This window comes from Cryptomeria japonica, unplaced genomic scaffold (genome assembly GCF_030272615.1).
Source record: "Cryptomeria japonica unplaced genomic scaffold, Sugi_1.0 HiC_scaffold_1818, whole genome shotgun sequence".
In the NCBI taxonomy this organism is placed as follows: Eukaryota; Viridiplantae; Streptophyta; class Pinopsida; order Cupressales; family Cupressaceae; genus Cryptomeria; species Cryptomeria japonica.
In genome coordinates this window covers 20,636-24,096 of record NW_026730098.1, presented here as the reverse complement: position 1 = coordinate 24,096, position 3,461 = coordinate 20,636, and the positions used below count along the sequence as shown (strand labels likewise).

General features: G+C 63.8%; 1 non-coding gene across 1 annotated transcript; it reads right to left on the bottom strand.

Moving 5' to 3' along the window:
- Window positions 1-2,639: 2,639 nt before the first annotated feature.
- LOC131873473 (5S ribosomal RNA) lies at window positions 2,640-2,758 on the bottom strand. Its single transcript, XR_009371413.1, has one exon. It is a non-coding gene; the product is annotated as a 5S ribosomal RNA (ribosomal RNA).
- Window positions 2,759-3,461: the final 703 nt, after the last annotated feature.

Genomic DNA, 3,461 nt, shown 5'->3' with positions numbered 1-3,461 from the left:
CAGCGCATCAAAGGTGCGCACCTCGCTGCCCACCTTGGTGTGCTCTGAGGTGCGCACCCGGGAGCGCTACGAAGTGTGCTCCAAGGTGCGGCGTGCACGTTGTCGGAGCCCGGTTTGCCCCGGGTGCGCACCTCGCCTGCACCTTGGCCGGGGTGGGCACCTTGGCTGGGTTTGCCCAGGGTGCGCTCCGAAGCGGGGTTACTGGAGCGCCCCCTCTTTTTTTGTCAGAGCGTTTGGTGGGGTTTCTCGCATTGGCTCTTCCCAGGCCCGGTTGTTGGGTGCGCTCCCACCCTGGCGCGCGCGAAGTTGGAAGTTGGGTTAATTGCCCGGGCGCGCACCTTCGCCAGGGTGGGCACCTTGGTGCGCACACCTTGGCTGGGCTGCGCACCAGGGCGGGCTCAAGATGGCACCAGCATTCCCTTTTTCTCACTATCTTTCAAAACGGAAATTTTAAAATCTCGTTTTTTTTTTGCCTTTTATGGAAATTAGTGAAGGCATCGCATCAAAGGTGCGCACCTCGCTGCCCACCTTGGTGTGCTCCGAGGTGCCCACCACGGTGCGCAACGCCGGTGCGAACCCGGGAGCGCCCCGATGTGTGCTCCAAGGTGCGGCGTGCACGAAGTCGGACCCCGGTTTGCCCCGGGTGCGCACCTCGCGTGCACCTTGGTGCGCACACCTTGGCTGGGTTGCGCGGCCTGGTGGGCACCATGGTGCGCACCAAGGAGCGCTCCGAAGTGTGCTCCAAGGTGCGGCGTGCACGAAGTCGGAGCCCGGTTTGCCCCGGGTACGCACCTTCGCCGGGGTGGGCACCTCGGCTGGGTTGCGCGCCCTGGTGCGCACCAAGGAGCGCTCCGAAGTGTGCTCCAAGGTGCGGCGTGCACGAAGTCGGAGCCCGGTTTGCCCCGGGTGCGCACCTCGCGTGCACCTTCGGCGGGGTTGCGCGCCCTGGTGGGCACCATGGTGCGCACCAAGGAGCGCTCCGAAGTGTGCTCCAAGGTGCGGCGTGCACGAAGTCGGAGCCCGGTTTGCCCCGGGTGCGCACCTCGCGTGCACCTTCGGCGGGGTTGCGCGCCCTGGTGGGCACCATGGTGCGCACCAAGGAGCGCTCCGAAGTGTGCTCCAAGGTGCGGCGTGCACGAAGTCGGAGCCCGGTTTGCCCCGGGTGCGCACCTCGCGTGCACCTTCGCCGCGGTGGGCACCATGGCGTGCACGAAGTCGGAGCCCGGTTTGCCCCGGGTGCGCACCTCGCGTGCACCTTCGCCGGGGTGGGCACCTCGGCTGGGTTGCGCGCCCTGGTGCGCACCAAGGAGCGCTCCGAAGTGTGCTCCAAGGTGCGGCGTGCACGAAGTCGGAGCCCGGTTTGCCCCGGGTGCGCACCTCGCGTGCACCTTCGCCAGGGTGGGCACCTCGGTGCGCACACCTTCTCAATGTTTTCTTGCCTTTTCTGGAAATTGGTGAAGGCAGCGCATCAAAGGTGCGCACCTCGGTGTGCTCCGAGGTGCGAACCCGAGAGCGCTCCGAGGTGCCCACGAAGTCGAAAGTCGGGTTAATTGCATTGTTTTCCCCGGGTGCGCTCCGAGGTGCGCAACATCGGCGCGCACCAAGGAGGGCTCCGAAGTGTGCTCCAAGGTGCGCACGATGGCGTGCACCTCTGGTGCGCACGATTCGGAGCTCGGTTTGACCGGGGTGCGCACACCTTGGCTGGGTTGCGCACCTTTTGTGCGCTCCAAGGTGCGCACGAAGTCGGAGCTCGGTTTGCCCCGGGTGCGCACCTTCGCCAGGGTGCGCACCTTGATGCGCACGCCTTGGCTGGGCTGCGCACCTTGGTGGGCGCCATGGTGCGCACCTTTCGTGCGCTCCAAGGTGCGCACGAAGTCGGAGCTCGGTTTGCCCCGGGTGCGCACCTTGGTGGGCGCCATGGTGCACTCCGAGGTGCCCAAGATTGGTGCGCACCAAGGAGCGCTCCGAAGTGCGCTCCAAGGTGCGCGCGAAGTCGAAAGTTGGGTTAATTGTCCGGTTTGCCTCGGGTGCGCACCTTGCGTGCACCTTCGCCAGGGTGGGCGCCTTGGTGCGCACACCTTGGCTGGGCTGCGCACACCTTGGCACCCGCGTTTCCTTCATTTTAAATTTTTTTTTTTTACAATCTCTCAAGTGGGAAATTCTATAATCTCAACTTTTTTTGCCTTTTCAGGAAACTTTTGAATGGAGCGCATCATTGGTGCGCTCCGAAGTGTGCTCCAAAGCTCTCTCCAGCTGCGTGCACCTGCCCCGGCCGCGCACCCGGCCCCGCCCAGCTTCGCTCACCTGTCCCGGGCGTCTGGTGCGGAACCTTAGAGTAAGAAACATCACCGTGCACCTTGGCCAACGTGCGCGACTCGACCGAGCGCGCACTGGCCGAGGTGCACACCGATTTCACCTGGGTGCGCGCGCAGCACCTCGGGCGCACCGGGGTGCGCGCACAACGCCCGGGTTGCACCGTGGCCTGTGTGCTCGGGGCGCCTCGGGTGCGCGCTCGGTGTCGCCCCCGCGCGCGCGGTAGTGCGGGCAGCGCACCCCGGCCCGGCCCGGCCCCGACGAGAACGCAAACGGGCAAAAGGTTTATTCAAATAGCATTGCGATGCCCGGCGAAAAACTAAAAAAGGGTGCAACACCGGGACTTCCCGGGAGGTCACCCATCCCAGTACTACTCCGGCCCAAGCGCGCTTAACTGCGGAGTTCTGATGGGATCCGGTGCACTAACACTGGTATGATCGCACCCGTTATGAGCTTGTCGCAGTGTGTACTTAGCAAACCGCGACCCACGTGCGAATCCACCCCGGCCACCCACCCCCGTCGAGGTGCACACCCTCCCTCGCGAAGTGCGCCCCGTTCGCCAAGTGTGAGCCCTGCCCGGGTGCGCGCACCTTGCTAGGGCGTCGGGTGTGCACCCGGCCCGGCCTACGTGCGTGCACCTGTAGGGGGCGTCGTGTGCGTGCAGTGTCCCGTCTGCAACGCGGTGCCCACACACCACCTCGGGCGCAACGACCTGCGCTCACATGTGGGCCGAGTGCACCTTGGTGCATGTTCGGGGCGCCTCGGGTGCACGCTCGATCTTGCCCCGGTGCACCAAGGCGCTCGGTTTGCCCCGGGTGCGCACTTGGTGCAAGGTGGGCACCCAAAATAGGGATCAAGCACCAAAACACAAGTTTCGGGATGCAAAATGGGACCCAAGGACCACAAATGCGTTCCAAGACCCATGATGGGTCCACGAGAACAAAAATGTGTTCCGAGACTTAATAAACAAATATTGGGTTTTAGGAGAAGAAACATGCTCTGATGCCCAAAACGAGAATCGACCCCGAAAAGGCCACAGGCCAAAAGTGGGATGCGAGACAAAAAAAAATGGGACCCGAGGACCAAAATTGGGTTCCCAGGTCGAAGACAGGGCAACCGGACAAGAAACGACCTCTAAGGCTCGAAAT